This window comes from Oncorhynchus mykiss, chromosome 2 (assembly GCF_057628025.1).
Source record: "Oncorhynchus mykiss isolate SJ-2025 chromosome 2, ASM5762802v1, whole genome shotgun sequence".
Lineage (NCBI taxonomy): Eukaryota > Metazoa > Chordata > Actinopteri > Salmoniformes > Salmonidae > Oncorhynchus > Oncorhynchus mykiss.
Window position 1 is genome coordinate 24930227 of NC_143023.1, and position 15978 is coordinate 24946204.

General features: G+C 36.0%; 1 protein-coding gene across 8 annotated transcripts in view; it reads right to left on the reverse strand.

Moving 5' to 3' along the window:
- Positions 1-15978, reverse strand: part of LOC110539098 (adhesion G protein-coupled receptor B1) — a 111370-nt gene that overhangs the window by 94554 nt on the left and 838 nt on the right. The window lies entirely within an intron of this gene.

A 15978-nucleotide genomic window follows, 5' to 3' on the forward strand; every position in this document is an offset into this window, starting at 1 on the left:
GAAGACAAACGCAGTATGTAGTAAACATATTAACTAATCGAAGACAAATGCAGTATGTAGTAAACATATTAACTAATGGAAGACAAACGCAGTATGTAGTAAACATATTAACTAATGGAAGACAAATGCAGTATGTAGTAAACATATTAACTAATAGAAGACAAATGCAGTATGTAGTAAACATATTAACTAATGGAAGACAAACGCAGTATGTAGTAAACATATTAACTACTGGAAGACAAATGCAGTATGTAGTAAACATATTAACTAGTGGAAGACAAACGCAGTATGTAGTAAACATATTAACTAATGGAAGACAAATGCAGTATGTAGTAAACATATTAACTAATGGAAGACAAATGCAGTATGTAGTAAACATATTAACTAGTGGGAGACAAACGCAGTATGTAGTAAACATATTAACTAATGGAAGACAAATGCAGTATGTAGTAAACATATTAACTAATGGAAGACAAATGCAGTATGTAGTAAACATATTAACTAATGGAAGACAAATGCAGTATGCAGTAAACATATTAACTAGTGGAAGACAAATGCAGTGTGTAGTAAACATATTAACTAATGGAAGACAAATGCAGTATGTAGTAATATTAACTAATGGAAGACAAATGCAGTATGTAGTAAACATATTAACTACTGGAAGACAAACGCAGTATGTAGTAAACATATTAACTAATAGAAGACAAATGCAGTATGTAGTAAACATATTAACTAATGGAAGACAAACGCAGTATGTAGTAAACATAATAACTAATGGAAGACAAACGCAGTATGGAGTAAACATATTAACTAATGGAAGACAAACGCAGTATGTAGTAATATTAACTAATGGAAGACAAATGCAGTATGTAGTAAACATATTAACTACTGGAAGACAAACGCAGTGTGTAGTAATATTAACTAATGGAAGACAAATGCAGTATGTAGTAAACATATTAACCACTGGAAGACAAATGCAGTATGTAGTAAACATATTAACCACTGGAAGACAAATGCAGTATGTAGTAAACATATTAACTAATGGAAGACAAACGCAGTATGTAGTAAACATAATAACTAATGGAAGACAAACGCAGTATGTAGTAAACATAATAACTAATGGAAGACAAATGCAGTAAGTAGTAATATTAACTACTGGAAGACAAATGCAGTATGTAGTAATATTAACTAATGGAAGACAAACGCAGTATGTAGTAAACATATTAACTACTGGAAGACAAATGCAGTATGTAGTAAACATATTAACTAATAGAAGACAAATGCAGTATGTAGTAAACATATTAACTAATGGAAGACAAACGCAGTATGTAGTAAACATATTAACTACTGGAAGACAAATGCAGTATGTAGTAAACATATTAACTAGTGGAAGACAAACGCAGTATGTAGTAAACATATTAACTAATGGAAGACAAATGCAGTATGTAGTAAACATATTAACTAATGGAAGACAAATGCAGTATGTAGTAAACATATTAACTAGTGGAAGACAAACGCAGTATGTAGTAAACATATTAACTAATGGAAGACAAATGCAGTATGTAGTAAACGTATTAACTAATGGAAGACAAATGCAGTATGTAGTAAACATATTAACTAATGGAAGACAAATGCAGTATGTAGTAAACATATTAACTAATGGAAGACAAATGCAGTATGTAGTAAACATATTAACTAGTGGAAGACAAATGCAGTGTGTAGTAAACATATTAACTAATGGAAGACAAATGCAGTATGTAGTAATATTAACTAATGGAAGACAAATGCAGTATGTAGTAAACATATTAACTACTGGAAGACAAACGCAGTATGTAGTAAACATATTAACTAATAGAAGACAAATGCAGTATGTAGTAAACATATTAACCAATGGAAGACAAACGCAGTATGTAGTAAACATATTAACTACTGGAAGACAAATGCAGTATGTAGTAAACATATTAACTAATAGAAGACAAATGCAGTATGTAGTAAACATTTAATTAATGGAAGACAAACGCAGTATGTAGTAAACATATTAACTACTGGAAGACAAATGCAGTATGTAGTAAACATATTAACTAGTGGAAGACAAACGCAGTATGTAGTAAACATATTAACTAATGGAAGACAAATGCAGTATGTAGTAAACATATTAACTAATGGAAGACAAATGCAGTATGTAGTAAACATATTAACTAGTGGAAGACAAACGCAGTATGTAGTAAACATATTAACTAATGGAAGACAAATGCAGTATGTAGTAAACATATTAACTAATGGAAGACAAATGCAGTATGTAGTAAACATATTAACTAATGGAAGACAAATGCAGTATGTAGTAAACATATTAACTAATGCAAGACAAATGCAGTATGCAGTAAACATATTAACTAGTGGAAGACAAATGCAGTGTGTAGTAAACATATTAACTAATGGAAGACAAATGCAGTATGTAGTAATATTAACTAATGGAAGACAAATGCAGTATGTAGTAAACATATTAACTACTGGAAGACAAACGCAGTATGTAGTAAACATATTAACTAATAGAAGACAAATGCAGTATGTAGTAAACATATTAACTAATGGAAGACAAATGCAGTATGTAGTAAACATATTAACTAATGGAAGACAAACGCAGTATGTAGTAAACATATTAACTAATGGAAGACAAACGCAGTATGTAGTAATATTAACTAATGGAAGACAAATGCAGTATGTAGTAAACATATTAACCACTGGAAGACAAATGCAGTATGTAGTAAACATATTAACTACTGGAAGACAAACGCAGTGTGTAGTAATATTAACTAATGGAAGACAAATGCAGTATGTAGTAAACATATTAACCACTGGAAGACAAATGCAGTATGTAGTAAACATATTAACCACTGGAAGACAAATGCAGTATGTAGTAAACATATTAACTAATGGAAGACAAATGCAGTATGTAGTAATATTAACTAATGGAAGACAAATGCAGTATGTAGTAAACATATTAACTAATGGAAGACAAACGCAGTATGTAGTAAACATATTAACTAATGGAAGACAAACGCAGTATGTAGTAATATTAACTAATGGAAGACAAATGCAGTATGTAGTAAACATATTAACTAATGGAAGACAAACGCAGTATGTAGTAAACTTATTAACTAATGGAAGACAAATGCAGTATGTAGTAATATTAACTACTGGAAGACAAATGCAGTATGTAGTAAACATATTAACTACTGGAAGACAAACGCAGTATGTAGTAAACATATTAACTTATAGAAGACAAATGCAGTATGTAGTAAACATATTAACTAATGGAAGACAAACGCAGTATGTAGTAAACATATTAACTACTGGAAGACAAATGCAGTATGTAGTAAACATATTAACTAATAGAAGACAAATGCAGTATGTAGTAAACATATTAACTAATGGAAGACAAACGCAGTATGTAGTAAACATATTAACTACTGGAAGACAAACGCAGTGTGTAGTAATATTAACTAATGGAAGATAAACGCAGTATGTAGTAAACATATTAACCACTGGAAGACAAATGCAGTATGTAGTAAACATATTAACCACTGGAAGACAAATGCAGTATGTAGTAAACATATTAACTAATGGAAGACAAATGCAGTATGTAGTAATATTAACTAATGGAAGACAAATGCAGTATGTAGTAAACATATTAACTAATGGAAGACAAACGCAGTATGTAGTGAACATATTAACTAATGGAAGACAAACGCAGTATGTAGTAATATTAACTACTGGAAGACAAATGCAGTATGTAGTAAACATATTAACTAATGGAAGACAAATGCAGTATGTAGTAAACATATTAACTACTGGAAGACAAACGCAGTATGTAGTAAACTTATTAACTAATGGAAGACAAATGCAGTATGTAGTAATATTAACTACTGGAAGACAAATGCAGTATGTAGTAAACATATTAACTAATGGAAGACAAATGCAGTATGTAGTAAACATAATAACTAATGGAAGACAAATGCAGTAAGTAGTAATATTAACTACTGGAAGACAAATGCAGTATGTAGTAAACATATTAACTAATGGAAGACAAATGCAGTATGTAGTAAACATATTACCTAATGGAAGACAAATGCAGTATGCAGTAATATTAACTAATGGAAGACAAATGCAGTATGTAGTAAACATATTAACTAATGGAAGACAAACGCAGTATGTAGTAAACATAATAACTAATGGAAGACAAACGCAGTATGTAGTAAACATAATAACTAATGGAAGACAAATGCAGTAAGTAGTAATATTAACTACTGGAAGACAAATGAAGTATGTAGTAATATTAACTAATGGAAGACAAACGCAGTATGTAGTAAACATATTAACTACTGGAAGACAAATGCAGTATGTAGTAAACATATTAACTAGTGGAAGACAAACGCAGTATGTAGTAAACATATTAACTAATGGAAGACAAATGCAGTATGTAGTAAACATATTAACTAATGGAAGACAAATGCAGTATGTAGTAAACATATTAACTAGTGGAAGACAAACGCAGTATGTAGTAAACATATTAACTAATGGAAGACAAATGCAGTATGTAGTAAACATATTAACTAATGGAAGACAAATGCAGTATGTAGTAAACATATTAACTAATGGACGACAAATGCAGTATGTAGTAAACATATTAACTAATGGAAGACAAATGCAGTATGTAGTAAACATATTAACTAGTGGAAGACAAATGCAGTGTGTAGTAAACATAGTAACTAATGGAAGACAAATGCAGTATGTAGTAATATTAACTAATGGTAGACAAATGCAGTATGTAGTAAACATATTAACTACTGGAAGACAAACGCAGTATGTAGTAAACATATTAACTAATAGAAGACAAATTCAGTATGTAGTAAACATATTAACTAATGGAAGACAAACGCAGTATGTAGTAAACATATTAACTAATGGAAGACAAACGCAGTATGTAGTAAACATATTAACTAATGGAAGACAAACGCAGTATGTAGTAATATTAACTAATGGAAGACAAATGCAGTATGTAGTAAACATATTAACCACTGGAAGACAAATGCAGTATGTAGTAATATTAACTAATGGAAGACAAATGCAGTATGTAGTAAACATATTAACCACTGGAAGACAAATGCAGTATGTAGTAAACATATTAACTACTGGAAGACAAACGCAGTGTGTAGTAATATTAACCACTGGAAGACAAATGCAGTATGTAGTAAACATATTAACTAATAGAAGACAAATGCAGTATGTAGTAAACATATTAACTAATGGAAGACAAACGCAGTATGTAGTAAACATATTAACTAATGGAAGACAAACGCAGTATGTAGTAAACATATTAACTAATGGAAGACAAACGCAGTATGTAGTAATATTAACTAATGGAAGACAAATGCAGTATGTAGTAAACATATTAACCACTGGAAGACAAATGCAGTATGTAGTAAACATATTAACTACTGGAAGACAAATGCAGTATGTAGTAATATTAACTAATGGAAGACAAATGCAGTATGTAGTAATATTAACTAATGGAAGACAAATGCAGTATGTAGTAAACATATTAACCACTGGAAGACAAATGCAGTATGTAGTAAACATATTAACTACTGGAAGACAAACGCAGTGTGTAGTAATATTAACTAATGGAAGACAAATGCACTATGTAGTAAACATATTAACCACTGGAAGACAAATGCAGTATGTAGTAAACATATTAACCACTGGAAGACAAATGCAGTATGTAGTAAACATATTAACTAATGGAAGACAAATGCAGTATGTAGTAAACATATTAACCACTGGAAGACAAATGCAGTATGTAGTAAACATATTAACTAATGGAAGACAAATGCAGTATGTAGTAAACATATTAACCACTGGAAGACAAATGCAGTATGTAGTAAACATATTAACTAATGGAAGACAAATGCAGTATGTAGTAAACATATTAACTAATGGAAGACAAACGCAGTATGTAGTAAACATATTAACTACTGGAATACAAATGCAGTGTGTAGTAAACATATTAACCACTGGAAGACAAACGCAGTATGTAGTAAACATAATAACTAATGGAAGACAAATGCAGTAAGTAGTAATATTAACTACTGGAAGACAAATGAAGTATGTAGTAATATTAACTAATGGAAGACAAACGCAGTATGTAGTAAACATATTAACTACTGGAAGACAAATGCAGTATGTAGTAAACATATTAACTAGTGGAAGACAAACGCAGTATGTAGTAAACATATTAACTAATGGAAGACAAATGCAGTATGTAGTAAACATATTAACTAATGGAAGACAAATGCAGTATGTAGTAAACATATTAACTAGTGGAAGACAAATGCAGTATGTAGTAAACATATTAACTAATGGAAGACAAATGCAGTATGTAGTAAACATATTAACTAATGGAAGACAAATGCAGTATGTAGTAAACATATTAACTAATGGACGACAAATGCAGTATGTAGTAAACATATTAACTAATGGAAGACAAATGCAGTATGTAGTAAACATATTAACTAGTGGAAGACAAATGCAGTGTGTAGTAAACATAGTAACTAATGGAAGACAAATGCAGTATGTAGTAATATTAACTAATGGTAGACAAATGCAGTATGTAGTAAACATATTAACTACTGGAAGACAAACGCAGTATGTAGTAAACATATTAACTAATAGAAGACAAATTCAGTATGTAGTAAACATATTAACTAATGGAAGACAAACGCAGTATGTAGTAAACATATTAACTAATGGAAGACAAACGCAGTATGTAGTAAACATATTAACTAATGGAAGACAAACGCAGTATGTAGTAATATTAACTAATGGAAGACAAATGCAGTATGTAGTAAACATATTAACCACTGGAAGACAAATGCAGTATGTAGTAATATTAACTAATGGAAGACAAATGCAGTATGTAGTAAACATATTAACCACTGGAAGACAAATGCAGTATGTAGTAAACATATTAACTACTGGAAGACAAACGCAGTGTGTAGTAATATTAACCACTGGAAGACAAATGCAGTATGTAGTAAACATATTAACTAATAGAAGACAAATGCAGTATGTAGTAAACATATTAACTAATGGAAGACAAACGCAGTATGTAGTAAACATATTAACTAATGGAAGACAAACGCAGTATGTAGTAAACATATTAACTAATGGAAGACAAACGCAGTATGTAGTAATATTAACTAATGGAAGACAAATGCAGTATGTAGTAAACATATTAACCACTGGAAGACAAATGCAGTATGTAGTAAACATATTAACTACTGGAAGACAAATGCAGTATGTAGTAATATTAACTAATGGAAGACAAATGCAGTATGTAGTAATATTAACTAATGGAAGACAAATGCAGTATGTAGTAAACATATTAACCACTGGAAGACAAATGCAGTATGTAGTAAACATATTAACTACTGGAAGACAAACGCAGTGTGTAGTAATATTAACTAATGGAAGACAAATGCACTATGTAGTAAACATATTAACCACTGGAAGACAAATGCAGTATGTAGTAAACATATTAACCACTGGAAGACAAATGCAGTATGTAGTAAACATATTAACTAATGGAAGACAAATGCAGTATGTAGTAAACATATTAACCACTGGAAGACAAATGCAGTATGTAGTAAACATATTAACTAATGGAAGACAAATGCAGTATGTAGTAAACATATTAACCACTGGAAGACAAATGCAGTATGTAGTAAACATATTAACTAATGGAAGACAAATGCAGTATGTAGTAAACATATTAACTAATGGAAGACAAACGCAGTATGTAGTAAACATATTAACTACTGGAATACAAATGCAGTGTGTAGTAAACATATTAACCACTGGAAGACAAATGCAGTATGTAGTAAACATATTAACCACTGGAAGACAAATGCAGTATGTAGTAAACATATTAACTATTAGAAGACAAATGACTAACAGATGTACTCTGGATCCGATATGGCCGTTTGGTTGGGACTGCTTTTTATGCCTTTTTTTATGATAATGACAATCCTTCCGCAGCTGAGCACTAGCTAACATCTGTTCGGAAACTCTAGAATAGGAGAGTGGGGATGGGAGATGCATGGGTCTATAATTATAGGGAGATTACTGCAGGACTTTCAATGTTGCCTGCATAAACTTGCATAAACACATGTAGAAGGAAAATAAAAACCCGGCTGTGATTATCCAACAGTGCATACTCCAGATTATACAGACCAGACGCAACAATAGCAGCTAAGCATCTGATTTTTCTAAGCAGAGCATATTTACACAGCATGATACCCATCTCGTAGAACAGTCGCCTGTAAAACCATGCAGAGCAGCGCCTTACATATTGACAACATTAACCTTACGTATTGACAACATTAAATTAACAAACAGATTCCCACTATGGGGATCGATAAAGTACTGTGTCCATTGAAACTGAAACTGTATATTTTGTCAGGATAGAATATAGAAGATCTACAGAGATTAAGGTCAAAGGGGCACTGACAGCCACACACACACACACACACACACACACACACACACACACACACACACACACACACACACACACACACACACACACACACACACACACACACACACACACACACACATACATATATATTAAATCAGTGCATTTGGAAAGTATTCAGACGCCTTGACTTTTTCCACATTTTGTTACGTTACAGCCTCATTCTAAAATGTATTAAATAAAGGTTTCCCCTCATCGATCTACACACATTACCCCATAATGACAAAGCGAAAACTGTTTAAAAAAAAATAATTGCCAAAGTTTTACAAGTAAAAAATGGAAATACCTTATTTACATCAGTATTCAGACATGGAGCATCATAACATACTATGTCACACGATCAGACATTTATGCTAATTCAATATGTATCTATATCAACTCTTTGTTTCCCCCTAAAATCTTATTTTTGTTCTTTCCTTTTGAGTGGGTACTGTAATTCAGCTTTCAGCTGTGAATGTGTACAAGCTCAAATAAACCTTACTACATCCTTATCTTCTCTTTTCTGTTGCAACATGTGGAATTAAGTGTGATTCTGAGTGCTACCACTCAGTGTTAGAATTCCAATATGGACAAGATTAAAACACCAGCAGCCTATAATAACACTCACTTTTAGGGTTAAAAAATTCCTGGAACTTTCAAAAAATTCTGTTTCCCAGAGATCCTGGTCGGAGGACTTCGGACTTCCTGGTTATTCCCTCCTCATACCGGGAAACCTCCATCTGGGATTTCTGAAGAAAAAAACCAGAGGATTTAATGACGGTTCCAGGAATTTTGCAACCATACTCACTTTCAACCATCCGCTATAGGAAAGTGAGGTAGACTCCATGCCAACTTCCAAAAAGATAACCAGATTATTTGATCCTATGTACAGCAGCTTTCAGCATTTTGACATTTTTCTAATGATACAGCTTTCAGCATTTGAATGATTTGAATGATACCATGTTGCTCAGGCAACCAATTAGAGTGGAGAATAGAGGTAACTCTGATAAGTTCCTGTGTTGACGCCAGGCGAACTAGCTCATAGAGGAATCAGAGGGGATTGAATGGAGACTCACTGAGATGTGGTCTCTGATACAGATGATTTTCTATGGGACTCGAGATCAAAGCACAACCATGCCTTGTTCTCATCAGGGTGTATACAGACAGAGTGGGGAGAAATCATTGGTTCCAATTGCCTGTCTTTTATTATTGGGTTTTCTAAGCACATTTACACAGCATGATACCCATCTCGTAGAACAGTCGCCTGTAAAACCATGCAGAGCAGCGCCTTACGTATTGACAACATTAAATTAACAAACAGATTCCCACTATGGGGATCGATAAAGTACTGTGTCCATTGAAACTGAAACTGTATATTTTGTCAGGATAGAATATAGAAGATCTACAGAGAATAAGGTCAAAGACAATGCATGTGGCTGTCAGTGCCCCTCACTAATGTAGAGTGTATGATGCCCAAATGACACGCAACATACAAAAACAGCACCCAACCTTCAGGACAGCCCTATCAAGAAATAGCATATTCTGTATATATTATAAATATCAATATTAAGACATAGAACTTCATAACATACTATGTCACACAATCAGACATGTATGCTAATTCAATTTTTATCTATATCAACTCTTTATTTCCCCCTAAAATCTTATTTTTCTTTCCTTTTGTCTCTATACTGTAATTCAGCTGTCAGCTGTGAATGTGTACAAGCTCAAATAAACCATGTGGGGAAAACCAGGGAATTTATTGAAAGTTACAGGAATTTTGCAACCCTACTCACTTTCAAGTCCACTATCAAATGAATCCTCCACTAACAAATTAATTCTCTGCTACATGAAAGTGAAGTACACTAGATGCCAACTTCCAAAAATATAAACAGATTCTTTGATCCTATGTACAACAGCTTTCAGCATTTTGACATTTTTCTAATGATACAGCTTTCAGCATTTGAATGATTTTAATGATACCATGTTGCTCAGGCAACCAATTAGAGTGGAGAATAGAGGTAACTCTGATAAGTTCTTGTGTTGACGCTAGGCTAACTAGCTCATAGAGGAATCAGAGGGGATTGAATGGAGACTCACTGAGATGTGGTCTCTGATACACATGATTATCTATGGGACTCGAGATCAAAGCACAACCATGCCTTGTTCTCATCACGGTGTGTACAGACAGAGTGGGGAGAAATCATTGGATCCAATAAATAACCTGTCTTTTATTATTGGGGTTTTCAAACAAAATGAAAGCTAGTAAGAATAATTAATATTTATTTTTCAGAAAAAAACAACAACCAATATGAACAAACAGAATTGCAATTTGTAAACAGAAATTAAAATTGAAATGTACCTCTAATGTAGACACAGTAGCCACATATCCTGTATAACCACAATTTGTGAAAAAGTTGCATTCAAAATTAATCTTAAACAGTCCACATCAACATAAAGCTAAAATACAGATAGCTGAATGTAAAAAACCTATCCAGTAGAAGTGACATTCTGGGCTGTTCTCTACCCCAACAGAAGGTCACAACCCCTGAAATAAAACTGTGGAGGAAGCAGAAAGACAGCCATCTGTGATTTCTATGCCAGAGCATCTGTGTACAGTATGTGTGTGTGTGTGTGTGTGTGTGTGTGTGTGTGTGTGTGTGTGTGTGTGTGTGTGTGTGTGTGTGTGTGTGTGTGTGAGAGAGAGAGAGAGAGAGAGAGAGAGAGAGAGAGAGAGAGAGAGAGAGAGAGAGAGAGAGAGAGAGAGAGAGAGAGAGAGAGAGAGAGAGAGAGAGAGAGAGAGAGAGAGAGAGAGAGAGAGAGAGAGAGAGAGAGAGAGAGAGAGAGAGAGAGATCGAGAGAGAGAGAGAGAGAGAGAGAGAGAGCGACAGAGAGAGAGAGAGAGAGAGAGAGAGAGAGAGAGAAAGACAGAGAGAGAGAGAGAGAGAGAGAGAGAGAGAGAGAGAGAGAGAGAGAGAGAGAGAGAGAGAGAGAGAGAGAGAGAGAGAGAGAGAGAGAGAGAGAGAGAGAGAGAGAGAGAGAGAACATGCCTGTGTCTGTCTCTGTGTGTCATTTCTCTCATTCAAACCCTGTACTCCTGCCTACATGCCTGCTGGCTGTTGCAACAAGGCTACAACTTTAACCTTGATTTTATTTTACATTACAATGACTCACACTCACAGCAACCCCTAACAGATGCACAAACTTGTTGTCAGTAGTCTAAAACTTAGTCTAAAAAAGGTTTTCTAACAAAGCATCACATTGTATTGGAGGGATATAATGATGCATGGCTCAAGTGTACATTCTGTCTTAGGGACTCATTACATATGCACATTCAGCATGGATACACACACACATACACAAAGACACACACGCACACACACACGCACACACAAACACACACACACACACACACACACACACACACACAAACACACACAGTCCTTTGTCTTACCAGACCCCCTTGATCTTAAACGAGTCCCAATGTAATTAAAACACACCAGAAATGCAGACAGAAGTAGCAGAAAGGTGTGAGGGTGATTCTCCCTCCACACACACACACACACACACACACACACACACACACACACACACACACACACACACACACACACACACACACACACACACACATATATAAGAGGTGTGAGGGTGTTTCTCTCTACCTCATTCCCTTCTCACCCCCATTAAACACCAAGTAAAAAACATAGCAGGCCAAATAACTCCTACTAATTCAATACCATGTCTTACTGCCATGTAGTTCAGAGCCTGTTTGATCAGCTGTAGCAGAACATGAAAGAGAAAGTGAGATCCAATTCATTAAAAACAAAAACATTCCTTAGCATACAGTTTATAACAACGCTACTTCTCTTTTCCTCTGAGCTCATAATGCTTCAATATATAGAATGATTTGCTCCAAAACACACTACAAGCCCAGTGATGTGCCAACTGAAGACTCTATCCTTGCGTGATGGAGAGCTAGCGTCAGAGACGGGTAAATGTTTAATGAGAAAGCCTTACGACTGCTTCACACAACAGGCCCAAACACGAAAACACAAACAATCATGTCTGTTTCAAAGGATGGATATCATCACTCTGTGTGATGTTGTGTTGACAGTCAGAGTTAGTGAGCCTCGTTTTAATTTTTTTTATTTCACCTTTATTTAACCAGGTAGGCCAGTTGAGAACAAGTTCTCATTTACAACTGCGACCTGGCCAAGATAAAGCAAAGCAGTGCGACAAAAACAACAACACAGAGTTACACATAAACAAACATACAGTCAACAACACAAAAAAAAATACAAATAAAATGATCTATGTAGTGTGTGCAAATGTAGAAGAGTAGGGAGGAAGGCAATAAATAGGCCATAGAGGCAAAAAATAATTACAATTTAGCATTAATACTGGAGTGATACATGTGCAGATGATGATCAGTCTGGTCAGTTGTTGGTCAGTCTCATAGTGTAACGTGTGGACTTTGTAACTGTTGCCTGGCCTCGCCCTGAGTTCCCCTCCCTGGCCCTGCGTCCTCACGATGCATGTTGGCTAGGCCTCATCACCCAGCAACCCTAGCCCCTATTTTAGACACTAATTAGGCGAGCCAATGGACAGGCAGGATCTGGGCAGTTACCTCCAAGAGTAAAACACTCGCGGCGATGGAACTCTCCACTGTCCTGTCACTAAACCATTACCACCAACATTAAAGAGGAGCGAGATTTGTGTTTCTCTCTAGGGTGTCTATCTCTCTGTGTGTGTGTGTGTGTGTGTATATATGTGTGTGTGTGTGTGTGTGTGTGTGTGTGTGTGTGTGTGTGTGTGTGTGTGTGTGTGTGTGTGTGTGTGTGTGTGTGTGTGTGTGTGTGTGTGTGTGTGTGTGTGTATGTGTGTGTGTGTGTGTGTGTGTGTGTGTGTGTGTGTGTGTGTGTGTGTGTCAGACAAAGAGAGCAGAATGGGTATGCCTGTCTCCATCAAAAACACTCTCTCTACAGGCCCTCGCTATCTCGCTTGCCTTTAATCCACCTTTTATCTCTCTCTTTCTCTTTCTTCCCCTCATGTCTCTCCTCTATTTCAATCCCTATGTCTCTGTTTCTTCTTCCCTCTCTTTTCTCTATCCCACCGTGTGTTTTCCATTTCAGGTTGCGTGTGGTGGCACTGAGGTTGAGACACACCAGGTTTATGTAAGGCTAAGAGGTGATGGAGGGAGGAGGAGAGGAAAAGAGAGGGAGGAGAAGAGAGTGAAAAGAGGAGAAGGGAAGGGAGAGGTTGGGACCATAGTATTTGCAGGTGCGGCTTGGATACGAGATACAAAAACAAAGGAGGACTTCTAGGTTAAAAGACATGCATGGTTGCTTCTCAAAGGGCCTGTGTGCTGTGCTTGCTCGGCCCGGTCTGTCCGTGACTCAAAGATTGCCTGCCTGCCAGTCAGGAGGCTCCTGTGGAGGCTAGGCCTATTTATAATCCCTGTGTCTTCTAAAATACTCATAGTAGACTAATATCAATGGCTGCAGGGTCTGTGTGGCCAGTCCTACTCTTACAGGCCTTTGACCAGACACTATCTGATATCCCTGAAGTACTTGAAAGTGGTGTGGTAGTCCTAATATAATGTAGAGAATGTTGAATGGTGAGGCAAGGATATGCATCAAGATGTGTCATTACAAGACTACTAGCCCACAGATTTAATCCATGTTGTTACAACTGAAAAATAATAGGAACGTGTATGAAATATGAATGCTTTGTTCAACAGGGCCTCTCATGCATCGTGGATCTTCTCCTGTTGAAGTATCTCACACCTTTACTGCTATTTAAAACACGGGAGGAACAGGGGTAGGCTACACGCGTCTTTACACAGACACAACTCGCTCCGTTTCACCGAGGAGATCCCGTAAAAACCCCACCCGGTGCTCGGGAATAATTTCTGGCGCTGAAATGCTCCGCTAGTCCCGATTTCCCCGCGGAGTGGATTGAGTGTCTGTAGACTCCCCCCTACGGTAAGAAGACGGAACTTCCTGTTTAACTCGCAAATATTTTCAGGTTCCTAGTCTCAATCACTTTAACCTATGATCTGATCTATTTTATGTCACACAAACACACACGCACGCACACACATATACACACACACACACACATATATATATATATATATATACACACACACACACACACACACACACACACACACACACACACACACACACACGCACACACGCACACACACACACACTTCAATTGCCTTTCTCGCTCTGTTCTTAAAGAGACATCCTTTCAGTAAAGCACGGAGCGCATTGAACCGAATAGGCTCCTGCAAATAGTCTTCTCCCCGTCTCTGTCTTTTCGATCACTCTGCTGTTAACGCTTCATTTAGCCCTACACAAGGGGAGGGAGACTTGGTCCGGAGACATTTAGCGTTCACGTGAGTCAAGGGGGTGGAAATAGGGGGCAGTTTCACCAGAAGCGGTTAGGTGAAAATATTAAAATCATCCTACGTATTTCCCTATAGGGGAGGATATTGTTGTATTATTTATACCGGCCATTAGTGCTATTTAGGACTAGGGGAAACACAGTATTGATACAGAAGCTTCAGTTGCACATCACACGCTCGCCCCAAAGTGTTCAGTGACTACTGATACGCAAAGCAGAGAGAGCATGACTGCGTTACCAACATGTAGAATCACAATGTATCACATTTTCACTGCAAGCCACGTCGCTATAAGTTATGGCCACATAAACCAACACAAGCTGAATAACAATAACGGAAAACATTAGCAAGTTATTTTATTCTGCATACAGGGATAGGATAGCCTATATTGTTATAATAAATAATGTGCTACTAAGTAAGGACTATTGAACCTGTGAGTAAATAAAAACATTTTAGAGTTTAAAAGTGGAGTAGAGTTGTCAAAGAATGCATTTTTCACGACATGGAGAGCTACATGTCTATCGATATGCAGCTACTTCCAAACGCAGAGACAAGGGAACGCGGGTATAAGGGAAAAAAAAGCCCTCGAGGTATTCCTTCCCTAGACAAACAAGGCAGATAATAACAGAAATCTAGAGAAACAATCAATATGCACAACAAACGCATCTCAAAAATCATATAAAACATTTGCCATATTTGTATCCCGGAAAGGTCCATTTGATTTGATCAAAAACAAATACCAGGGTTTGGTAAAACTCAAGAAATCACAGTAGATGTTCGTTGTGGTGACTTTGCTATGCAGTCTTTCGGAGATAGTGGATAGGTACCTTGGACAGCGACTAGCCTACTAGAGCCCGCCGCCGCCGCGAGGGCTCGCTGTGATTCCCTGAGCGCGTCTGTTTGACATGTTGATACTGCATAAATCCACAACGGGATCACTAAAAGCTACTCGGAGCGAATTCATCTGGCCCTATTCTCAATTTCCAAA